Source organism: Micromys minutus, assembly GCF_963924665.1.
Source record: "Micromys minutus genome assembly, chromosome: 7".
NCBI lineage: Eukaryota > Metazoa > Chordata > Mammalia > Rodentia > Muridae > Micromys > Micromys minutus.
Window position 1 is genome coordinate 11,724,313 of NC_137976.1, and position 26,873 is coordinate 11,751,185.

The 26,873-nt window shown below is 38.8% G+C and overlaps 1 pseudogene across 1 annotated transcript; it reads right to left on the minus strand.

Moving 5' to 3' along the window:
- Positions 1–13,207: 13,207 nt before the first annotated feature.
- On the minus strand, positions 13,208–14,497 carry LOC308422599 (tubulin alpha-4A chain-like; annotated as a pseudogene). The gene has a single exon. The product of its transcript is annotated as a tubulin alpha-4A chain-like (transcript).
- Positions 14,498–26,873: the final 12,376 nt, after the last annotated feature.

Below are 26,873 nucleotides of genomic sequence, written 5' to 3' on the forward strand. Positions count from 1 at the left end.
GGCCAGGTATGCAGAAGAGAAAAGAACCAATCATTGACAACAAGACCACATATAATGACAGAAAACAAGATGACAAAAGGAAAGCAAAAGAACATACCCAAGCAAACCAAGACAACATGGCAACATCAGAACCTAGCTCTCCAATCACGGCAAATAGCAGAATGCCGAACACTCCAGAAAAGGAAGACTCAGACCTAAAATCATACCTCAAAATGATGATGAAGATCCTTAAACAAGAATGAGAGAAAAAGCATAAAGATATAGAAGCTAGTAAAGAGAAAACATGAAAAACACTCAAAGAAATCAAAGAATTAGAGGAAAATAGAACCAAAGAGATGAAGGAATTGAAGAAGGAATTTAAAATGGAAATGAAAACAATAAAGAAAAGAATAAAAGAGACAACCCTGGAGGAAGAAGACCTAAAAAAAAATTAGGATTCACAGATGCAAGCATCTCCAACAGACTACAAGAGATGGAAGAGAGAATCTCAGGGGCTGAAGACAACTTTGAAAACAAGGAGCAAACAGTCAGAGAAGATGCAAAAGCCAAACAGCTCCTAACCCAGAATGTCCAGGATATTCACTATACAATGAGAAGTCCAAACCTATGGATAATAGGAACAAACACTCAGGCCATTTGCCAACGGGAACAGCAGACATCTAGAGACACAGGCCAGGTACATGGGAGAGACAGGAATGAATCACTGACAAGAAAAATAGAAGAAGGCTAAGAATATCAACTAAGAGATACAGTAAATATCTTCAACAAAATCATAGAAGAAAACTTCCCTACCCTTAAGAATGAGATAATCGACCTGGACCAGCAGTTCCCAAAGGTTTAAAGACTGGTGAGGAGGGGATCTGGGTGGCCAGGCAGAAGAGAGATCTCTGCCAAGTGTACACGGAAAGCGGGTCCCTGAGCTGCCTGATCCAGGAACCGGGACCACAGCATTGGAAACTCTGTTTCTACTTGGCAAATTTGGGGCGCAGTACAGGGCTTGGCCCTTCTGCCACCTGGACCAGTAGAGATCCAGGGACAAAACCCGAACAAGGGAAAGGCAAGAACATGTCACTGACAAAAAGATGGCAAGAGGAAAGCAAAAGAGTATATCCCAAGGAAACCAAGACAACCTGGCAACACCAGTACCCAGCTCTCCCATAACAGCAAACATTGGAGTGCCCAACACTCCAGAAAATGAAGACACAGACCTAAAATCATACCTCAAGATGCTGATAGAGATCCTTAAACAAGAATGGGAGGAAAAGCAAATAGAATCAGAAGCTTTTAAAGAGGAAACATAAAAAAAAAACTCAAAGAACTCAAAGAACTAGAGGAAAACAAAACCAAAGAGATGAAGGAATGGAAGAAGGAATTTAAAATGGAAATTGACACAAAAGAAAACACTAAAAGAGATAACCCTAGAGGTAGAACACCTAAAAAAAAATCAGGAGTCACAGAAGCAAGCATTTCCAATAGACTACAAGAGATGGAAGAGAGAATATCGGGGGCAGAAGACAACATTGTAAACATAGACAAAACAGCCAGATAAGATGCAAAAATCAAAAAGCTCCAAACCCAAAATGTCCAGGAAATCCAGAATACAATGAGAAGACCAAACCTAAGGATAATAGGAATAGAAAAGGGAGAAGAATATCAACTAAGAGGCACAGTAAATATCTTCAACAAAATCCTAGAAGAAAATTCTTCTACCCTTAAGAATGAGATGACCATGAGCATAAAAGAAGCATTCAGAACTCCAAATAGATTGGACCAGAATAAAAGTTCCTCCCGACACATAATAGTAAAAACACCAAGTGCCCAAAGCAAATAAAGAATACTAAAAGCAGTAAGAAAAAAAGGTCAGGTAACATATAAAGGCAGGCCAATCAGAATCACACCCGATTTCTCAACAGAGACTATGAAAGCTAGAAGAGCCTGGACAGACATCATGCACACCAAAAAGAGCACAAGTGTCAGGCCAAGCTGCTATACCCAGCAAAACTATCAATCACCATAGATGGAGAGATGAAGATATTTCAGGACAAATATAAATTTACACAATATCTGACCACAAACCCAGCACTACAACGAATTATAGGTGGAAAACCAAATACAATGAGGGAAACTACATCCTAGTAAAAACAAGAAAACTCCTAAGCAGGAAAACAAAAAAAGAAAGAGAAACAGAAACAACTCAACCTACAAAAGCAATAATAGCAGGAAACAGAAGCCACTATTCCTTGATATCTATTAACATAAATGGACTCAACTTCCAAATAAAGAGACATAGGCTGTCATACTGGATATATAAACAATATCCAGCCTTTTGCTCCATACAGGAATCTCATCTCAGAGACAAAGACAGACACTATCTCAGAGTAAAAAGGTGGGAAAAAAACTTCCAAGCAAATGGCCCCAAGAAGCAAGCTGGAGTGGCTATTCTAATATCAAATAAAGTAAATTTCCAAAAAAAGGTATCAAAAAAAGATAAGGAAGGACACTTTTTACTCATTACAGGGGAAATCTGTTAGGAGGAACTCTCAGTCCTTAACATATATGCTCCAAATACAAAAGCATCCACATTAATAAAAAAAACCCTACTAAAGCTCAAAAAATGCATTTTACCCCACACAATAATAGTGGGAGACTTTAATAACCCACTCTCTCCAATGAACAGATCATGGAAACAGAAACTGAACAAGGACACTGTAAAAGTAGCAGAGACTATGAACCAATTGGAATTAATAGATATCTATAGTACATATCATCATAAAGTAAAAGAATACACCTTCTTCTCAGCACCCCATGGCATCTTCTCAAAAATTGACCACATAATTGGACACAAAAAGAGCCTCAATCGATATAAGAAGATTGAAATACTCTCATGCATTTTCTCAGATCACCATGGTCTACGGCTGGTCTTTAACAACAACAAAGACAACAAAAAGCCCACATACACATGGAAACTAAACAACACTCTGTTAAACGTTAGCAGGGTCAAAGAAGAAATAAAGAAAGAAATTAAGGATTTTCTAGAATTCAATGAAAACGAAAACACAACATACCCAAACCTATGGGATGCAATGAAAGCAGTACTGAGAGGAAATCTCATATCCCTAAGTGCTTCCAAAAAGAAACTGGAGAGAGCATACATCAGCAACTTGATAGCACAGCTAAAATCCCTAGAATAAAAGGAAGCAGATACACCCAAGAGGAGTAGACAGATAGAAATAATCAAAATTAGGGCAGAAATAGACTAAATAGAAACAAAAAGAACTATTGAAAGAATCAACAAAACCAAGAGCTGGTTCTTTGAAAAAATCAACAAGATTAATAAACTTCTAACCAGATTAACTAGAGGGCCAAGAGAGAGTATACAAATTAACAAAATCAGAAAGGAAAGTGGAGACATAACAACTGAAACTGAGGAAATTCAAGAAAACATCAAATCCTACTAAAAAACCTATATTCCACAACGTTGGAAAATCTGGAGAAAATGGGTGAATTCCTAGACAGATACAAGATCCTAAAGTTAAACTTTGCAATCTCATAAGTTCCATTTGTTAATCTTTGACCTTAGAGCTTGAGCCATTGGTGTTTTCTTCAGAAAAATTTCTCCTGTGCCTATGTATTCTAAGGTTTTCCCTACTTTCTCATCTAATAGTTTCAGTGTATCTGGTTTAACGTGGAGATCTTTGATCCACTTACACTTGAGCTACATACAAGGAGATAAGAAAGGGTCTATTTTTTTTCTTTTGCATGTTGAGTGTCAGTTGGACAAGCGCCATTTGTTGAATAAGCTGTCCTTTTTCCATTAAATGTTTACTGCTTCTTTGTCAAAAATCAGGTGACCATATACGTGAGGTTCATTTCTGGATTCTATTCTATTCCCTTGATCCACATGCCTATTTCTGTACCAGTACCATGCAGTTTTCAGCACAATTGCCTTGTAATATAACGTGAGGTCAGGCATAGTGGACAGACTTGTCGAGTTCCTGATTTTTGTGGAATTGCTTCAAGTTTCCCAAACTTAAGTTTTATCTTGGCTGTTGGTTTGCTGTATATTGCTTTTATTATGTTTAGGTATGGACATTGGATTCCTGTTCTTTCCAGGACTTTTAACATGAAGGGGTGTTGAATTTTGTCAAATGCTTTCACAGCATCTAGTGAGATGATCATGTGATTTTGTTCTTGAGTTTGTTTATATGGTGGATTACATTGATGGATTTCTTTATATTAAACCATCCCTGCATCCCAAGGATGAAGCATACTTGGTCATGGTGAATGATCGTCTTGATGTGTTCCTGGATTTGGTTTGCAAGGATTTTTTTGAGTATTTTTGCATCAATGTTCATAAGTGAGATTGGTCTGAAGTTCTCTTTCCTTGTAGGGTCTTTTTGTCGTTTAGGATTGAGGATTATTGTGGTCCCAAAAATGAGTTAGGTAGTATTTCATCTTATTCTATCTTTTGGAATAGTTTGGAGAGTATTGGTGTTATGTCCAAAATAAATGTCTGATAAAATTCTTCACTGAACCTGTCTGGACCTGTGCTTTTTCTGGTTGGGAGTCTTTTGATGACTTCTTCTATTTCTTTAGGTGTTATGGGATTATTTAGATTGTTTACCTGGTCCTGGTTTAACTTTATGATCTTGTATCTGTCTAGTAATTCATCCATTTCCCCCAGATTTTACTACTTTGTGGAGTATAGGCTTTTGTAGTAGGATCTGATGATTTTTTAAGTTTCTTCAGTTTCAGTTGTTATTTGTCCACTTTCCTTTCTGATTTTGTTAATTTGGATACTCTCTCTTTGCCCTCTAGTTAGGCTGGCTTAGGGTTTATCAATCTTGTTATTTTTCTCAAAGAATCAGCTCTTGGTTTTCTTTATTCTTTGAATGGTTCTTTTTGTTTCTATTTGGTCTATTTCTGCCCTAAATTTTATTATTTCTTGCCATCTATTCCTCTTGGGTGTATCTTCTTTCTTTTGTTCTAGAGCTTTCAGCTGTACTGTTAGGTTGCTAGTGTATGCTCTCTCCATTTTCTTTTTGGAAGCACTCAGCGCTATGAATTTTCCCTCAATACTGTTTTCATTGCATCCCATAGGTTTGGGTATGCCGTGTTTTCATTTTCACTGAATTTAAGAAAATCCTTAATTTCTTTCTTTATTTCTTCTTTGATCCTGCTATTGTTTAAGAGTAATGTTTAATTTCCATGTGTATATAAGATTTTTGTTGTCTTTGTTGTTATTAAAGACCAGCCTTTGAACATGGTGATCTGAAAGGATGCATGGGAGTATTTCAATCTTCTTATATCTATTGAGGCTTGTTTTGTGACCAATTATATGGTTAATTTTGGAGAAGTTTCCATGAGGTACTGAGAAGAAGGTGTATTGTTTTAGGATGATATGTTCTGTAGATATCTATTAATTCCAATTGCTTCATAACCTCTGCTAATTTTACTGTGTCATTGTCCAGTTTCTGTTTCTATGATCTGTCCATTGGTGAGTGTGGGATGTTGAGGTTTCCCACTCTTATTGTGTGGGGTGCAATGTATGTTTTGAGCTTTAGTAGGGTTTTTTTTTTTTAATGAATGTGTGTGCTTTTTCATTTGGATCATATATGTTAAGGATTGAGAGTTCCTCCTGAGAAATTTCAGTGACTGCATATTATGTCTGTTCTTTTGTGACTGGGTTATCTCACTCAGGATGATATTCTCTAAATGCAGCCATTTTCTTAAGAATTTGGTTAAGTCATTGTTTCTGGTGGCTGAGTGGTATTCCATTGTGTAAATGTACCACAATTTTTGTATCCATTCATCTACTGAAGGACATCTGTGTTTTTTCCAGCTTATGGCTATTATTAATAGAGCCGCTATGAACATTGTGGTGCATATATCTTTGTTGTGTATTAAAGGGTCTCTGGGGTATATGTCCAGAAGTGAAATAGCTGGGTCTTCAGCTGCCGTTCTGGGTGGCAGGTGGGCCAGGCTCCGCTCTGTGTCCTGAAGTCGCCTCCAGGTGGAAACAGAAGTTTTTAAGATCTGTTCCAGGTCACAGTTGCTCAGCCTCTATGAGCCGTCGTTCCGGGTGGCAGGTGGGCCAGGCCCTCACCAGTCTTTAAACCTTTGGGAACTGCTGGTCCAGGTGGCAGATGGTCTGAGCCCTGTTCTGCACTCCAAATCTGCCGGGTGGGAACAGAGGTCCCAATGCTGGGTTCCTGGTCCCTGGATCAGGCAAGGCAGGGGCAAGCTTTCCGTACACACTCGGCAGAGATCTCTCTGCTCCCTGGCTGCTCACATCCCCCTCTCACCAGTCTTTAAATATTTGGGAACTCGATAAAAGTTGTTTACCAACCTCACACAAGGTAGAGTCCTAATAAGAAATTAGACACCAGAGAATCAAACAACCCTATTAAAACATGGGTACAGAGCTAAACAGAAAATTCTCAGTTGAGGAATATCAAATGGTGAAAAAACATCTAAAGAAGTGCTCAACATCCTTATTCATCAGGGAAAAACATATGAAAACATCCCTAAAATTCATACTTACACCAGTTAGAATGGCTAAGTTCAAAAATTTAGATGACAGCAGATGCTGGTGAGGATATGGAGAAAGAGGAACACTTCTCCACTGTTGGTGGGGTTGTAAACTATACAACCACTCTGTAAATCAGTCTGGCAATTCCTCAGATAATTGTACATAGTACTACCTGAAGAACCTGTTATTCCACTTCTGGGCATGTACCTCAGAGAAGCTCCAACATACAACAAAGACACATGCAGCACAATGTTCATAGCAGCCCTATTTATAACAGCCAGAAGCTGGAAAGAACCCAGAAGTCCTTCAGTAGATGAGTGGATACAAAAATTGTGGTATTTTTACACAATGGAGTACAACTCAGCCATCAGAAACGACATAATATGCAGTCACTGATAGTGGGATGCTAACCCCAGAGGCTTGCACTCCCCCAGAAACAACTCACAGACTGTATGAAGTCCAAGAAATAAAGAAAACAAAAATATACATATATTCACAAAACAAGAAGACTTTGACTATTTCCATGTTGCGTTTTGTTTTGCATGTACTTTACGCTTATTGCAACTACTAGGTTTTCAATGCATACTGTCAAGCTCTTGAAAAAAATCAAGTACTGACTAAAAAACATATTCACATGGTTTTATGTAAAATTTATTTTAATGTCTGAAAAAACAGTACTGACAAAAATGTATAATTTTAAGCAAAAAATGTTTAAAATCTGTACATTTATCTTTGTTTTGCAAAATAAAGTCATTTAAAAAATAAAAAAAAAAAAAGAAAATGGATGCATCTAGAGAATATCATCCTGAGTAAGGTAACCCATTCACAAAAGAACATACATAATATGCAGTCACTGATAGTGGGATACTAACCACAGAAAGCTCTAAGCACCCTAGAAACAACTCAAAGACTATATGTAGTTCAAAAAACAGAACGGCCAAAAAAAATAAAAATAAATAAAATGATGACAAATTATTATGCTTAATTTTTATACACCAAGTAAACCTTGACTATTTTCAGGTTACATCTTTTTTACTTTGATTTTATGCTCATTGTGATTAGTAAGATTTTAATGCATAGTACTGACAAAATTGTATTCATATACTTTTATTTTAAAATGCTTTTAAAATCTGTACATTTATTTTTATTTTTTAAAATAATGTTGTTCAATTAAAAAAGGGAATCAATGCTAATTTTATCATGATGCAGCTTATCATTTTGTAGTCTGATATATCTCATGGAAGTACTTGAAATAGTTGTTTGCTGGACTCACTAAATTTTTCAGTTTTATGTTTGGTATTTTGTGAGTTTGCGTTGGGTGTTCATAAGTTAGCTTGTGAGATAATTAGCTTATGCATTTGTTAATAAAGTAAGACAATCTGAGTTTTATCTCCTGAAACACATGTTAATAGACTGACCAGGCACCATATTTACTGCCTATAACCTCAGCACTAGAGGTGTGGAGACAGGAGGATCTTGGGGACATATTATGTCAGATAGTCTAGCCAAACTGGCAACCTCCAGGTTTAGCAAGAGACCCAATCTCCAAAACGACAGGAGAAAGTTACTGGGGAAGTCTTTCATCATTCACTTCTGGTTTTTCCATGCATCATGCATGTGTAATCACATGTACATGTGCCTGCACAGAAACTTACAAAACTTGTCTCAGAGACACAAATTGATATAAAACATTTTAATAAAGAATAATGCATATTGAGAAGACATACTAAACCTGAATTACAGCCCCCTTAAAGATAAAATTTGATGTACCTAGAGTAGTAACTGGATAGGTATCAGCTGTGGATCTACAAATGAACACTTCAGGCCAGTGCTGATTAGCCTGATCTCTGTATCTTCGTTAGTTTGCTGAATTACAGTGTATATTGTACTCTGAAGTTCATGCTCAATCTTCCTTTACTGCAACCCCATCCCCTGCTCTGTCTTGTCTTCTCTTCTCTTATCTTCTCTGTTCTTTACTTCTCTCTCCCCCCTCTTCTCTTTCTCTGTCTCTGTGTAGTTGATACATATATGTAGGCATAGTTGCCTATGTAGGAATATATGAAAGCCAGAACTTGACATTGTATTATCTTCCTCAATAATTTCTCAAAAAATGTTGATTATTTTCCTTTCTTACTGAACCTAGAGATTGCCATTGCTAGACAGTGGATCTAACTGTCTCTGCTCTGTAAGGTTACAGAAGCAAACTGGCTTGCCAGCTATACAGAGGTTAGAGATCCAAACCGAGGTTCTAGTTCTGGTATATCAAGCACCTTACCCCTCAGCATGTCCCCAAACTTCTTCCCCTGTCTACCCTTTCAAAACGCTCAGCCCCTCACATTGTATGGAAGGCTTTCCCTCTATGTTCCCTGTTTTGTTTTGTTTTATTTCTTTTTAACTCTTACAGGGAAAATGTACCAAATGATTTCTTCTATTACTGACTTTGCATTGCTGCTTATTTTTAGAAGTCCCGAACTGACAGAGACCATGATGAATACATTTTTTTTTTTAAATAGTGGAGCCAACGAGCAAGACCAGAAGGTAAAGGTGCTTGCACTGCAGTGTTGATGATCTGAGTTCTAGCCTGGAGACCTCTTAAAGGTAGAAAGAGAGAATTTACATAACAAAGTCATTGTATGACCTCCACATGCGTACTGTTGCACAGAAATGTCCATACACACACAATATACACACCTACTCACTACTAACATTTATTTATTGATTTATTTAGAAAAGGCACCAAAAGGGGGAAGGATTTGCGTTGTGAGAGATGAAAGAGTTGGCTTTATTTCAGCATGATAAGGTGACTGTCCTGAGATTTTGGCTTTTGAACAAAGCCACTAAAGAAGAATGCTTGTGTGACAATCTAGGAAACAGAAAGTGACAGGCATGCTATATGAGAATGAATTATGTCCATCTTCTGCCATGAGGTGACACAGTTTCACCCTGAGGAGATTATAAGAACCACATGCAGAGCCATTTACTTCTCTCTGGAGAAATCTTGAAGGCAGAGAAAAATTTCATGAATCTTTGCAGATATATGACAGTTACAGTTCTCAAAATTTGCAGTCAGATGATATTACTGTCCAATACTTTAAGGAAGCCCCAGTTTTGGGAAATAATCAAGCCAATGAAAATGATTTTCTCTGTGATTTTCCTAAAATGAATGGTTTCTGAGGAGTGAAAATAAGTATGAATTTTCTAGTGTCTCTCAAGTGTCTCTGAGGATTAAATATAAGAAATAAAATGTAATAATCATGAATAATCAGAATGGATGGTATTTGAAAAATATGGTTTCTATTTTTCAAAATAGATAACAAAATGCTAAGCTCACTTTGCGGTTTAGGACAAATATGCTCTGTTGCAAGTTATTCTTAAATTAGTTAAAATGCATTTATGAAATGGAGCCAAAAATAAAATGTGCCATGTTTTCTTCTAGTTTTAAATAGAAAATCAAATGATGTGGAAGAAATAACCTGAATGAAAATGGAACTTCTGATAAGATAAATGATGTTAAATTATTTTCAAAGGTTAGATTCACCAGCCATTTCTACATGGTGCAAGAATGCTCAGCTGAGTGTAATAAGTCACCAAATGAAGGGTGGTAAGAAAATGACTGTGAATATGTGAGGAGCAGAATGGGAAGTGTCTGTATGTGAGATGGGGTGAGTTGTGAAATGTCTGAGTTAGTTAACACACTGTAAGCCCTGATACAAATGCTAAAATAAAATACAAGACAGAAACTGAGAAACAGTCCCTAATAGAGCTTTAACCAGAAAGTAAAGAAAGACTCGAGCACACATACAGCTTCATTATTTTTTCCAATTCTGTAACAGTCTTTCTGATGAAGGCCATGAAACCAGGTGATACAGGCCAGTGTTGTATCTGCGTTCTAGCAGCTGAACAGGAATTTGGGCATCCAATCTCAGCTAGCACATTTGCCCTTTACACACTGTTTTTGACGGGTCCTAGCAATGAGATGTGATAAGAGCCGTAGCTTCATACCACACTGAGGCACTGCTCAACTGCCAAACCTTTGCTTGCAGGGAAAGGAGCAGATGCCAGAAGCAATCAGTTTTCAGGGTTGGGAAAATGAACATAGAGAAGAATGGTATCATGCCAGAACAGATGATCAAAAACTGAAACAGCTGATGATAAAATGCTATGTCCAGATGGCATTTATCTTTGGTTTACCAATGAAAACATGAATGATGGAAAACCACCCCCCCAACACACATACAATTCCCCAGTGTGACTTAATTCTCCAGGAAACTTGAGATGCACAGACAGTTCTTTAAATTTTAAAAGACTACTAGTTGTTACAGATACTGCAAACATTAAAAACCACACTGAATACACCTGATAAATTATGAGTCTAGAGTAACAAGGGTTTGTGATTAGTATTTTAGTATTTAGGAAAAAACAAGAATACTGTGTTTTTAGAGCTTTTCACCAAAAAAAAAAAAAAAAAAAAAAAAAAAAAAAAAAAAAAAACTTCTCTTCTGACACCCGATGAAAGTGACTAACTTTGATGAAACTAGGTGAAGAGATACCCCATTCAGGTTTAGAAAAACTTATCCTCTGGGGCAGATGTGTCTTTTGACAACCTTAAAGACCATGGACACACTGGAACATAGTGTTGAACTTTGAAGAAGATCATGCAGAGCAAAGTCAGGTAAAATGCTGAGTAATTCAGAGTCACTGCATTTGGGGTGGGTTATCATCAAGCATAACTATTCCTTTCTGAATGATAAATTTAATGATATCAGAATATTTATCATATACAAGTAATTTATCAATTCATAGGGTTTTGGAAGAAAGTGAAAATTTATGTAGAATTTTAGGCAAATACATTAAGCCAATGAATATATATATATATATGAAAGACTCTCACTTAATGAAGATTATTACATGGGTGACATCCTCTTTCTGGGCCAAGAAGCTCATTGGGAGTTTGTATGTCAGATGCCTTCAAAGATAATGCACTTCAAATGATTATACTTGGAAACTTAAATAGAGGTGACATTTAGATGTGTCAATCCATTCTTGGGTCTGTTTTAGGAGAAGTTCTGGGAAATAAATCAAGAAATATGACCCAAAGCCTGGAGATGAATCAAAGGGTTCAATTAAGAAACACAGAAGATAGAAGTATGTAAATAATAGTCTTTCAAAGTTAGCCAAATACAAGCACCTATAGGTTAAAAATCACCATACAACCTAAAGTTTGACAAATAAGACATCAACAATTAAATAACTGCATTTACGAAAGACCTCAGAGTCAAACTCGTAATAATAGAATCCATAAAGGAAGAAGTGTTAGGACATCCTAGAGAATGGTGAATGAAACTCTACAGAATATAAATGTAACTGGCATCATTAGAAAATTGGGCAGTACTGAAGGCATATGAATGGGCTTCTCTAAAAATGCTGAAGCTGCAAGAGATCAGCCTATGTTTATATACTGACTGAAAATAAATTGGACTTATCTCAATGCAGTAGTCATTGTTAATCTTAAGCTCTTAATCCTTAGGCCTTCTCTCTCAAGGGTCGCATTACAGTGCTCATCTTACTGGTAGAATGAACATGAGCTGTCACACTAAGAAGCTTCTGCTCAAGAAAGGAAGGGATCAACAGGATAAAGAAAGTATCTATATGAAAGATCAAACTTACAAACTATATTTTGGCAAGCAATTAATATCTAAACTTTTATAGTGCTCTGTTGACTGCTGAGGCAGAAAAGACATCAGTAGTTCTATGTAGTGCAAAAGTCTGTATACTACAGAGCTGAACTTCAGGCAAGCTGTGCCTACTATTGAAGTAGCAATGATTAGTTGGTAGCAGTCATTTCTGATTGGATTTGAGGTCTTTTCCTTATGAGTTATTTCATGTTTGGTGTTAGAGAACTTGTCCAAAGCTCTTAACTGGGAATATCATAGGTTCTAAAAGAAAACCTATTGGTCTTGCTCTAATCAATGGCCATTTTGTCAAACTAATTTCATTCCATTTTTCTTTCTTGAGAGATGACCTGACTGTTAATAGCATAGCTCCAGCCCCAGAGAGCATGACAGACCACAAACTATGCAGAGCTGCAGGAGGTACAATGGCCGGAACACCTAGGAGAGTGCCTTTGTTCCTGCCTATCCCCCAAGTTTGTGATGTGGCTGTATGCCCAGGAACTTTGGGCCAGCCCAGCCCAGCCCCCAATCCCAAATCCACAGTTTTTAAGGAAGCCTGGGCCAAGACTTGCTTCTAGAGCTGTCGAGTGAAGCAGCAGCAAGAATAAAGTAGTCCAGTCATCCAACAGAGAAATATCAGACATTAGTTCCCATTTCAAAAAGTGAAGATTTGTTTCTTGCAATAGCTTGCAGCTAGGCAGACAGTTCTAGGATTTTGTTCTTGTTTCTTCCTTATCCTGGACATCCCTAGGACCTTACATCAAAGTTTTTAGGTTCATACATTCTGGGGCTCAATGTGGGGCCCCTTGGCATGTCTTACTTTCAACCATGTAAAGGTGACATAAAAGGTCACAAGCAGCAAATAACAGGAGGTAGCAGCCAAAGCAGAAAGAGGGGACAAGCAGAAGCTCAAACAGTTACAAATAGGACAAGGAACCATGCAAGACTGTTTATTTCAAAAGGATTTTGCAATAAACACAATATACAGGTTCCGAGTTACTGCCTATTCTTCTCCCTCATCCTCATCCTCATAGTAGTAGATCCCTTCTTCCTCATATTTTTTTTCCAGGGCAGCCATATCCTCTGGAGTATCAGAGAATGCCCCCTCCATTCCCTCACCCACATACCAGTGTATAAATGCGCTCTTGGCATACATCAAGTCAAACTTGTGGTCCAGGTGGGTCCAGGCTTCAGCAATGGCAGTTGTGAACCTTGACCAGGTTTCCCCCAGGCCTCACTGTGGGTGGCTGGTAGTTGACACCAACCTTGAAACCTGTGGGGCACCATCCACAAACTGGATGCTGCTCTTGATGGTAGCAATGGCAGCATTCATATCCTTGGGTACCACATTTCCACGGTACAGCAGGCATCAGGCCATATACTTGCCATGCTGAGAGCCACATTTCATCATCTGGTTGGCAAGCAAAAAGCAGGCATTGGTGATCTTTGCCACTGACAGCTGCTCATGACCTTTCTGCAGAAATGACTGGTACATAGGTAGCCAAAGAGAAGCGGAAGTGAGGGTAGGGCACCAGATTGGTCTTAAACTCTGTCAGGTTCACGCTGAGGGCCCCATCAAAGTGCAAGGAAGCTGTGATGGAGGAGACAATTTGGCTGATGTGGTTGAGGTTGGTATAGGTTGGATGCTATATCAATGGTTATGGAGGAAGATGTCATAAATGGCCTCGTTGGCCACCATAAAGGCACAGTCTGAGTATTCCAGGTTGGCATGTATTGTCAGGATGGCGTTATAGGGCTCCACTACATCAGTGGACACTTGTGGTCCTGGGTAGATTGAGAACTCCAGCTTGGACTTCTTGGCATAGTAAACAGAAAGCCTCTCCATCAGCAGAGAGGTAAATCCAGAGCCAGTGCTGTGGAATACTAGGAAACCCTGAAGTCCTGTACACTGATCAGACAGCTTGCAGATCCAGTCTAGCGCTGGGTCAATGATCTCCTTGCCGATGGTGTAGTGACCACGAGCATAGTTGTTGGTTGCATCTTCTCTCCCAGTGATAAACTGCTCTGGGTGGAAGAACTGGCGGTATGGGCCATTTCGGATCTCATCAATTACAGTAGGCTCCAGATCCACAAAGACTGCCCAAGGCAGATGATTTCCAGCTCCATTTTCACAGGAGAAGGTGGTGAAGGTGTTGTCCCCTCCACCAATGGTCTTATCACTGGGCATTTACCCATCAGGCTGAATCCCATGTTCCAGACAGTAAAGCTCCCAGCAGGCATTGCTTATTTGGACACCCGTCTACCCCACGTGGACTGAAATGCACTCACACATGATGAGTTTGGGCTGTATGTCTCACGTAGAGTCGGGGTCATGGGTCTTGATGAGATCTCCAAACTAATTTCTTAGTATTTGTATTTATAACTATTGGTTTGTGATACTCTCAACCTTTGTTAGAGAAGCAAACTTTTCCCAATGAGTTAATGAAGAAGGTTATAATTGGTCAAATGCTCGACTGTAATAGGTTGAATATTTCACCATAGAGACACAATCTATATAAACCTTGCTTCATCCAAGGATTGGGCAACATTGAGAAAAAATAGGTGGAAAATGTGTCAGAGCAAAAGGTTGTGTAGCAGAGGTGTGAAATGCTATTATCTGGGTATCATATGGCTGATGCATACATCAACTCACAGCAGTGGTGGTTAACCTACACAGTACCTACACAGGGTCAAGCCCATAACATCCAGGACCGATGGGGAGAAGAATCAGATGTTCAACTTATGGTTGGTGTTGTTGACTGATGAATAGCTAGTGTTCTTGGGGTGTATAGTCAGTGATAGTAATTAAATGACTGGTCCCATACTTTCATGTACAAGGTGGACTCAGTAGCTATTAGTAAAAGTGATGATGATGATGATGATGATGATGATGATGGTGATGATAACACTAATAATAATAAAGTACTTGAATTCAGGAAAAAGACAGGTTGGTGAGCACTGGAGAGAGAAGGAGGGCAGTGATGGGTGGATTAGGTCAGAATACATTGTATGCATTTATACACATATACATTTCTCAAAGAATAAATACAAACCATATCTTTACACAAAGAAAAGTGTGGCTAGGATACAAGTTGACATTCTTAGAGAGAGAGAGAGAGAGAGAGAGAGAGAGAGAGAGAGAGAGAGAGAGAGAGAGAGAGACATCCAAATGGCTAACCAACAAGAGTTTGAAAAATCACTTGACTTTATTAGCCACAAGGGAGATGAAAGTAAGACCTACAGTAGGATTTACATTACTACATTCAAAACAACCAGTATGTGAAAGACATAAGGTAAAGATCTGATGGAGAGGATGTGATTAAAGGGGAACTTTCACTATTGATGGGAACGTAACATCTGTATCACCATTATACAAATCATGGTCATTCGACTTGTATAACTTTTTTGAGTAAAGCTTGGCATGCTGGTACTTACAGGTAAACTGACATTTGGTGAATACAGGGTGGATCAAGAGATAAAGACTAACAGTAGCTACTACTCAGCATGTTGTGACAAGTTTGAGTTATATGAGATTCCCAGTGATGTAAGGAGAGTCCTGGAAACAGAAAGGGAATGAAAGGGAAAGACACTGAGAGTTAGTTTTGTTAGGTATAGAAACATGGGCTGATATCTTGTGGCTTCAGCATGCTAGGATTGCCAATTTACCTGTTTTCTTTCTGTGATTGTTAATGTTGATTGCCAAATTGCTAAGATATAGTCAGCTTGCAGATAAATTTTGGGTATGTTTGTGATGCAGTTTCTAGAGATGCTAAATGAATGATCCTGAATATGCATGACCATGCCACAAGCTAGAAGTCCAGGATGAATACAAAGAGAAAATTGAATACCAACAGTAGTTATTCCCCTCTTTAAGACTGAACATGCAATTTAACATCTATCTGTGGCTTCCCTGCTTTCCTCATAATGATGAACTATACCCATGAACTGTGAGCCAAAACTTATCCTTCATTCCTTAAGTTGTATTGTGTTACAGCAGAAGGAAACTAATTCTTTTCTTTAGCTTCTCTTCCTTCCCTTCCTTTCTTTCTCAAAACAGCAGTATATGTAATAGTGGGCTTTCCCATCCATGGCCAAGTTCCTAAAATTAAAACTCTGAGACTTACTATTTCAAGAATAAATGCATAGGTCAAAAACCTAGGCTTTTCCTCTGATTTGTTCATAACTTACTTATCTGTTTATTCTCTTTGAAGCCCTACCATGTGGTTGGTTACCTACCCTCATTTCCCTGCCACCATCTCCTTCATGCATGACTATTTCCTGGAATCATTTCTCTCTTCTGGATGTTCCACTTTATAATCCTGCCTCAGCTAACTGACTATGGGCTTTCTATTGACAGCACATAAAGATTCTACAAGCATATTTCCATCAGAATTACATGAGCTAGTTCTCACCTGCAATGTTTCCTTCACATAGATACATGGCTAGGTCCAACTTTCTCATAATTTGTCTTGCTAAATATACTCAGGTCTTTGTTTGTACAATAATAAAAATTTGACCCAGGTTTAATCTCATAACACCCTGAGATTTTAATCTCTCTGTTCCCCAGAATATATAGATGTTCAAAGAAGGACTATTTTTATAGATAATAAAAAGTAGAAAACAGTGTAAATCCTTAGTTTTCAGACCTTGGGCTTGAGCTGGTAAGATACAAATTCTCACCTTAGTAATATAAAACTAAAAAGGAATCTAGGAGAGAAGGCAATGAGTACTGTGCCTGCACAACACAGCTATACCCTACCTCTTATTTCTTCTGCCTAGGTTATTGACATTTATCAAAGAAAAGAAAAAATCGAAAGGGGGCATTCTTTCCTTTTCAGAAAGCTAAGATATTTATTCTTCATCTTTGGAACTTCTTGAGACATTAAGGCAGTACAAGAAACTCTTGAGTGCTGGAGAGTGAACTAGTTCGCTGGATCAGAATCCTCTATTCTTTTCTTCCTTTGAAGACAGCAACCAACTAATGTTTTTGAAGCAAAGTGAAGCATTGTTTGTGTTTCATCTCTGGGATTTCTGCTAACCACGCCAAGTTTTTACTTTTTCTCTGCTTCAGTGGGCGTCAGCCTGTGCCCATAGCCGAAAGGTTTGTTTTTCACTATGATGTCTTATATTTCCCAAACAACAGTTAAAGCAGTAATTCAGGCATAACTAGGTCAACTTCCTTTAGCAGGCCATTTTCTAGTGAGTCATATATATATATATATATATATATATATATATATATATATATATATATATATATATATATATATATATATATGATATATATATCTTTGTTCTCCTGACAGTTTTTAAGTTGTAGATTCAATAAATAAATTTAGCAGTCTTTTGTGTTTTAGAAAGAAGGATGTTTCAGTGAGCAGAATAATATTAAAAAATATTTCTTATAGGGGAATACTTAGAAAGGAAGTTAATTTTGCTGGATATACTTTCAATATTATAATAACACAGATTTTGTTATTGTGATGGTAAGGGCAATTGCTATTTTTATCTAAACCACTTAGAAGACATTGTAGCTGTGTGCACATGGCTATACCCACGATTATACACCCACGATTATACCATTTATACCATGGAAACTCTTTATACATGAGGTAACATAATGGCTAAATTGCATTCTATTACTGGGTACTCATTTAATGAGGGAAGCTGGTCTTGGTCCACAATCAATGACTTTGTTAGTAATTTGTTTTTAGGTCCTTAACAATTCTTATCCCTATCTTGGTAGTTGTCTTGGATGCAAAAACAAGGTCATCTCAAATAGTCTCATTTTTCTTCTGTAAGAGACATGTAGTAAATAAAATTCCATAATACAGCCTGTAGTTGGAATGATAATCCTGCACATATGTTTAAACTTGACTTTGTTCCTCTCTAATGGCTATTGATTTTTAGGGTAAAGTTTTATAGGGAGGCATTTAAGTTGTGTTTCTGAAAACTCAGAAATACTTTCTTTGGTGTAACTCTGAGGATGTGCTATAGGGCACTCTCCGTGTTTTCATACTATATCAGTTTTAAATGTAGGGAATCATTAGTAACTCAGAATTGAGCAAGCATTGACTTTTAATGCTTAACATGTTTCACTCCATGCATACTAGAGTTAGAGCCATATAAATCGAGGTCCATTCACTTGAACACATTGCATCAAGCAATGGAATTTCCATATTTAGAGAAAATTCTGTAGTAGTAAATATTAATAAAACTGGAGATAGTAGCAGGCACCACAGCACACTACCTCCCATTACTCTGTTCTCAGTGGTCTTTCTGCCTCCAGGGCTAGCCACACGTAGTGGCCGCTTATCTCATTCCCGTGGCCGTTGCTGCTTAGCCAGCCCCAGCAGCAGCCACTTTTTTGTGTATCTCTTGCTGCGGACTCTGCTCATATTCCCAGCATCTTCCCCCCTGTACTTATAGTCACAGTTCCCAGTAACCCTGCAAAATCAAAACTTATAAGCTTGTACTTTATCAATCAGATCTATATAGGTAAATTGTCATCCTACAAACATTCACACAATAATCTCAGAGCCAATTGTTATTGATATAATCCTGCCCAGATAAGACGAATCCATCCCCTATAAGATATTTTTAGATATCTGTGGCTATTTAAAGCCACTCTGGGTTGGGTCATCCTTCTCCTCCCCTTTCTCTTCTTATCCTTTCTCTCCAGACCCAAAAAGATCTGTCCCTGCCTTCCTTTTTCGCTGCTAAATTGCAGGCCTTCCTTGCCTATCTTGTGCCTGCCCTCACCTGCATGTAGACATCAACATGTAAAACCTCTACTTCGTGAGACTATGTGTCATAAGATGACAATTTCTTTTTATATGAGTTTAAGATTTTTTTTTTAGACAGCAGTCTTGTAACTTCTGAAAAGTAGTGGGGAAAGGAAATGTGTAGATTTCAGTCAGCTATAATCAATTAGCTCTTAGAGCACAGCCTTAGTGTTGCTTAGGCAGAATCACCACGTGTGAGAGATTTGCTAGAGTAATTCTGAGTCCTCATAAAAGATATTCAGTCTAGTTTCATAAGATTATAATCAATGTTCAGTGCAGGCCAAATGTAGGAAGTTCAACAAAGGATTTAAGATATAGAAAATGTGATTTCTGAAATATAAATCAAAGGTTATTGTTTCCCTGTTTTAGAGGAACCAGTATGTTTTGAAATTTAGTCGGTAAAATTGAGCATATAAAAGGATGATGTTTAAAAAAAAAGGATGATGTTTGAGATATCTATATAGGTTAATCAGATATGGATTGTCCAGATTTCATATATTTTAGTAACAGCTGACCATGGTGAAATAATATGTGTATTTAAAACTAGTAATAATGAAACTAGTCTTGTTATAGTTTTGTTTAAGAAATTACATTTCCTTCATGACATTATATTACATTCCTTCCCATTTGTCCCTCTCAAATTTATGGCCCATTTCATTCAATTATTAGTATCACATACATGTATAATTGTTATCAGTACATAAATACACTAAATGCAACCTGATGAGTTCATTTAGTTCATATGTTGCTTGTTTATATGATATTTCATGGTTGAGCATGTGACAATAGATAAGCAATTAAGGAGTTTATCCCACAGGGAAGAATAGTTCCAGTCTCATTATTCCTTAGTTGCTTAAGGTCAGGCTTTATTGTGGTTATTGTTATTTGTAGATGTAGAAATTTCTTATTTTCCCTTTTAATATGTTCAGTGGTGCTATACTTCATTAAGGCATATTTAGACAACTATTTTGTTGAAGTGCCAAAGGGTGAAACTTCCGTGTCATTTCTAAGAGATATTGACTCACAGTAGATTTTCTTTCCTGGCTCTTACAACCTCTCTTCCTATTTTGGAGTGTTTCTTGAGCGTTAGAAGAAAGGGTGTATTACAAATATATCCATTTTGGCTGGGCACCCATGACTTGTATTTCTTTCTTTCTTTTTTTTTTTTTTTTTTTAAACGACTTTATTTTGCAAAACAAAGATAAATGTAAAGATGTTAAACATTTTTTGCTTAAAATTATACATTTTTGTCAGTACTGTTTTTTCAAACATTAAAATAAATTTTACATAAAACCATGTGAATATGTTTTTTAGTCAGTACTTGATTTTTTTCAAGGGCTTGACAGTATGCATTGAAAACGTACTAGTTGCAATAAGCGTAAAGTACATGCAAAACAAAACGCAACATGGAAATAGTCAAAGTCTTCTTGTTTTGTGAATATATGTATATTTTTGTTTTCTTTATTTCTTGGACTTCATACAGTCTGTGAGTTGTTTCTGGGGGAGTGCAAGCCTCTGGGGTTAGCATCCCACTATCAGTGACTGCATATTATGTCTGTTCTTTTGTGACTGGGTTATCTCACTCAGGATGATCTTCTCTAGATGCAGCCATTTTCTTAAGAATTTGGTTAAGTCATTGTTTCTGGTGGCTGAGTAGTATTCCATTGTGTATATGTACCACAATTTTTGTATCCATTCGTCTTCTGAAAGACATCTGGGTTCCTTCCAGCTTCTGGCTATTATAAATAGAGCCGCTATGAACATTGTGGTGCATATATCTTTGTTGTGTATTAAAGTGTCTCTGGGGTATATGCCCAGAAGTAGAATAGCTGGGTCTTCAGGTAGTACTATATCCAATTTTCTGAGGTATCGCCAGACAGATTTCCAGAGTGGTTGTATTAGCTTGCAACCCCACCAACAGTGGAGAAGTGTTCCTATTTCTCCGCAGCCTCGCCAGCATCTGCTGTCATCTGAGTTTTGGATCTTGGCCAATCTGACTGGTGTGAGGTGGAATCTTAGGGTTGTTTTGATTTGCATTTCCCTGATGGCTAAGGATGTCGAGCACTTCCTCAGATGTTTTTCGGCCATTCGGTGTTCCTCAACTGAAAATGATTTGTTTAGCTCTGTACCCCATTTTTTAATAGGGTTATTTGATTCTCTGGTGTCTAGCTTTTTGAGTTCTTTGTACACCTTGGATATTAGGCCTCTATCTGATGTGGTGTTGGTAAAGATTTTTTCCCATTCTGTTGGTTGCCATTTTGTTTTCTTGACGATGTCCTTAGCCTTACAGAAACTTTGCAATCTCATTAAGTCCCATTTGTTAATCTTTGACCTTAGAGCTTGAGCCATTGGTGTTTTGTTCAGGAAATTTTCTTTTGTGCCTATGTGTTCTAAGGTTTTCCCTACTTTCTCATCTAATAGTTCCAGTGTATCTGGTTTAATGTGGAGATCTTTAATCCACTTACACTTGAGCTTTGTACAAGGAGATAAGAACGGGTCTATTTTGATTCTTTTGCATGTTGAGTGCCAGTTGGACCAGCACCATTTGTTGAATAGGCTGTCCTTTTTCCATTGAATGTTTACTGCTCCTTTGTCAAAAATCAGGTGACCATATTTGAGGGCTCATTTCTGGATCTTCTATTCTATTCCATTGATCCACTTGCCTATTTCTGTACCAGTACCATGCCATTTTCATCACAATGCCTTGTAATATAGCTTGTGGTCACGGATAGTGATTCCCGCAGATGTTTTTTTGTTGTTGAGGATGGATTTTGCTATTCTAGGTCTTTTTTATTCCATATGAAATTGCACATTGATCTTTCCAATTCCATGAAGAACTGGGTTGGAATTTTGATGGGGATTGCATTGAATCTGTAGATTGCTTTTGGTAGGATGGCCATTTTTAAGATGTTGATCTTTCCAATCCATGAGCATGGGAGATCTTTCCATTTTCTGAGATCCTCCTCAATTTCTTTCTTTAGAGGTTTGAAGTTCTTGTCATACAGGTCCTTCACTTCTTTAGTTAGAGTCACACCAAGGTATTTCATAGTTTTTGTAACGATTGTGAAGGGTACCTTTTCCCTAATTTCTTTCTCCACATGTTTGTCCTTGAGTATAGGAAGGCTACTGATTTGTTTGAGTTAATTTTGTATCCGGCCACTTTGCTGAACTTGTTTATCAGCTGTAGGAGTTCTCTGGTGGAATTTTTGGGGTCACTCAAGTACACTATCATGTCATCGGCAGAGAGTGATGTTTTATCTCTTCCTTTCCGATTTGTATCCCCTTGATCTCCTTTTGCTGTCTAATTGCTCCAGCCAGGACTTCCAGGACTATGTTAAATATGTAGGGAGAGAGTGGGCAGCCTTGTCGAGTCCCTGATTTTAGTGGGATTGCTTCAAGTTTCTCGCCATTAAGTTTGATGTTGGCTGTTGGTTTGCTGTATATTGCTTTTATTATGTTTAAATATGGGCCTTGGATTCCTGTTCTTTCCAGGAGTTTTACCATGAAGGTGTGTTGGATTTTGTCGAATGCTTTCTCAGCGTCTAGTGAGATGACCATGTGATTTTGGTCTTTAAGTTTGTTTATATGGTGGATTACATTGATGGATTCCCTTATGTTAAACCATCCCTGCATCCCAGGGATGAAGCCTACTTGGTCATGATGAATGATGGTTTTGATGTGTTCTTGGATTCGGTTTGCAAGGATTTTGTTGAGTATTTTTGCATCAATGTTCATAAGTGAGATTGGTCTGAAGTACTCTTTTTTTGTAGGGTCTTTGTGTGGCTTAGGTACAAGGGTTATTGTAGCCTCAAAAAATGAGTTGGGTAATATTCCATCTGATTCTATCTTTTGGAATAGTTTGGCGAATATTGGTGTTATATCCCCAATAAATGTCTGATAAAATTCTGCACTGAACCCGTCTGAACCTGGGCTTTTTTTGGTTGGGAGTCTTTTGATGACTTCTTCTATTTCTTTAGGTGTTATAGGGTTATTTAGATGGTTTACTTGGTCCTGGTTAAACTTTGGGACCTTGTATCTGTCTAGGAATTCGTCCATTTCCTCCAGATTTTCCAATTTTGTGAAGTATAAGTTTTTGTAGTAGGATCTGATGATTTCTTGAATTTTCTTAGTTTCAGTTGTTATGTCCCCACTTTCCTTTCTGATTTTGTTAATTTGGATACTCTCTCTTTGCCCTTTAGTTTGTCTGGCTAGGGGTTTATCAATCTTGTTGATTTTCTCAAAGAACCAACTCTTTGTTTTTTTGATTTTTTCAATGGTTTTTTTTTTGTTTCTATTTGGTCTATTTCTGCCCTAATTTTGATTATTTCTTGCCGTCTACTCTTTTTGGGTATATCTGCTTCCTTTTGTTCTAGGGCTTTTAGCTGTGCTGTCAGGTTGCTGATGTGAGCTCTCTCCAGTTTCTTCTTGGAAGCACTTAGGGCAATGAGTTTTCCTCTCAATACTGCTTTCATTGCATCCCATAGGTTTGGGTATGTTGTGTTATCATTTTCGTTGAATTCTAGAAAGTCCTTAATTTCTTTCTTTATTTCTTCTTTGACCCTGCTATCCTTTAACAGAGCATTGTTTAGTTTCCATGTGTATGTGGACATTTTGTTGTCTTTGTTGTTGTTAAAGACCAGCCGTAGACCATTGTGATCTGAGAGGATGCATGGGAGTATTTCAATCTTCTTATATCGATGAAGGCTCGTTCTGTGTCCAATTATGTGGTCAATTTTCGAGAAGGTGCCATGGGGTGGTGAGAAGAAGGTGTATTTTTTTACTTTAGGATAGTATGTTCTGTATATATCTATTAATTCTAGTTGGTTCAAAGTCTCTGCTAGTTTTGCAGTGTCCTTGTTCAGTTTCTGTTTCCCTGATCTGTCCATTGGTGAGAGTGGGGTGTTAAAGTCTCCCACTATTATTGTGTGGGGTGAAATGTATTTTTTTAGCTTTAGTAGGATTTCTTTTATGAATGTGCGTGCTTTTTTATTTGGAGCATATATGTTAAGGATTGAGAGTTTCTCCTGACAGATTTCCCCGGTAATGAGTAAAAAGTGTTCTTCTTTATCTTTTTTGATAACTTTTAGTTGGAAGTTTACTTTATTCGATATTAGAATAGCCACTCCAGCTTGCTTCTTGGAGTTGTTTGCTTGGAAGTTTTTTTCTCACCCTTTTACTCTGAGATAGTGTCTGTCTCTGTCTCTGAGATGAGTTTCCTGTATGCAGCAAAAGGCTGGATTTAGTTTATGTATCCAGTCTGATAGTCTATGTCTCTTTATTGGGGAGTTGAGACCATTTATGTTAATAGATATCAAGGAATAATTGTTTCTGTTTCTTGCCATTTTTGCTTTTTTCGGTTGAGTTGTGTCTGTGTTTTTTTCTTCTTTTAGTTTTCTTGTTTAGGAGTTTTCTTGTTTTTATTAGGCTGTGTTTTCCCTCCTTGTATTGGGTTTTCCACCTATAATTCGTTGTAGTGCTGGGTTTGTGGTCAGATATTGTGTGAATTTTGATTTGTCTTGAAATATCTTTGTCTCTCCATCGATGGTGATTGATAGTTTTGCTGGGTATAGCAGCTTGGGCTGGCACTTGTGCTCTCTTAAGGAGTGCATGATGTCTGTCCAGGCTCTTCTAGATTTCATAGTCTCTGTTGAGAAATCGCGTGTGAGTCTGATTGGTCTGCCTTTATATGTTACCTGACCTTTTTCCCTTACTGCTTTTAGTATTCTTTCTTTACTTTGGGGACTTGATGTTTTTACTATTATGTGTCGGGAGGTATTTCTTTTCTGGTCCAACCTATTTGGAGTTCTGAAGGCTTCTTTTATGCTCATGGTCATCTCATTCTTGAGGGTAGGGAAGTTTTCTTCTATGATTTTGTTGAAGATATTTACTGTGCCTCTTTGTTGATACTCTTCTCCCTCTTCTATTCCTATTATCCTTAGGTTCAGCCTTCTCATTGTGTCTTGTATTTCCTGGACATTTTGGGTTAGGAGCTTTTTGTTTTTTGCATCTTCTCTGGCTGTTTTGTCTATGTTTGCAATGTTGTCTTCTGCCCCTGAGATTCTCTCCTCGATCTCTTGTAATCTGTTGGAAATGCTTGCTTTTGTGACTCCTGATTTCTTTTTTTGGTGTTCTGACTCTAGGGTTATCTCTTTTAGCGCTTTCTTTATTGTGTCAATTTCTGTTTTAATTTCCCTCTTCCATTCCTTTATTTCTTTGGTTCTGTTTTCATCTCGTTCTTTGAGTTCTTTGAGTGTTTTTCTTGTTTCTTCTTTAAAAGCTTCTGAATCTTTTTGCTTTTCCTCCCTTTCTTGTTTAAGTAACTCTATCAGCGTCTTGAGGAATGATTTCAGGTCTGTGTCTTCTTTCTCTGGAGTGTTTGGAATTCCGATGTTTGCTACTATGGGAGAGCTGGGTTCTGGTGTTGCTAGATTGTCTTGGTTTCCTTGGGATATACTCTTTCTCTTTCCTCTTGCCATTTTGTTGTCAGTGATATGTTCTTGCCTTTTTTTTGTATGTGGTCTGTGTTCCTGGTACACTTTCCGTGTGTACACCGCAGAGATCTCTCTACTCCCCGGCAGCCCAGGTTCCGGGTGGCAGCTGGGCCAGGCTCTGCTCTGCGTCTTGAAGTCACCTCCGGGTGGGAACAGACGTTCCTAAGATCTGTTTCTGGTCACAGATGCTCAGCCTCTCCAAGCCACCTTTCCAGCTGGCAGGTGGGCCAGGCTCTGTTCTGTGTCCTGAAGTCGTCTCAGGGTGGGAACAGAAGTTCCTATGATCTGTTCCCTGTAACTGGATCGGGGAGGACAGGGCAGGTCAGGGCACGGGGTGCCCTTTCCGTGTGCTCTCTGCAGAGATCCCTCTGCTCCCCCGCAGCCTAGTTCTCCCACTCACCAGTTGCTCAGCCTGTTCGAGCCGCCTTTCCGGCTGGCTGTTGGGCCAGGCTCTGCTCTGTGTCCTGAAGTCATCTCCGGGTCGGAACAGAAGTTCTTAAGATCTGTTCCCAGTCACTGGATCGGGGAGGACAGGGCAGGTCAGGGCAGGGGGTGCCCTTTCCGTGTGCACTCCTCAGAGATCCCTCTGCTCCCCCGCAGCCTAGGTCTCCCACTCACCAGTTGCTCAGCCTGTTCGAGCCGTTTTTCCGGCTGGCTGTTGGGCCAGGCTCTGCTCTGTGTCCTGAAGTCGTCTCTGGGTGGGAACAGAAGTTCCTAAGATCTGTTCCCAGTCACAGTTGCTCAGCCTGTTCGAGCCGCCTTTCCGGCTGGCAGTTGGGCCAGGCTCCGCTCTGCGTCCTGAAGTCGTCTCCGGGTGGGAACAGAAGTTCCTAAGATCTGTTCCAGGTCGCAGTTTCTCAGCCTGTTCGAGCCGCCTTTCCGGCTGGCTGTTGGGCCAGGCTCTGCTCTGTGTCCTGAAGTCGTCTCAGGGTGGGAACAGAAGTTCCTAAGATCTGTTCCCAGTCACAGTTGCTCAGCCTGTTCGAGCCGCCTTTCTGGCTGGCTGTTGAGCCAGGCTCTGCTCTGTGTCCTGAAGTCATCTCCGGGTGGGAACAGAAGTTATTAAGATCTGTTCCCAGTCACTGGATGGGGAGGACAGGGCAGGTCAGGGCAGGGGGTGCCCTTTCCGTGTGCACTCCGCAGAGATCCCTCTGCTCCCCCGCAGCCTAGGTCTCCCACTCACCAGTTGCTCAGCCTGTTTGAGCCGCCTTTCAGGCTGGCTGTTGGGCCAGGCTCTGCTCTGTGTCCTGAAGTCGTCTCCGGGTGGGAACAGAAGTTCCTAAGATCTGTTCCCAGTCACTGGATCGGGGAGGACAGGGCAGGTCAGGGCAGGGGGTGCCCTTTTCGTGTGCACTCCGCAGAGATCCCTCTGCTCCCCCGCAGCCTAGGTCTC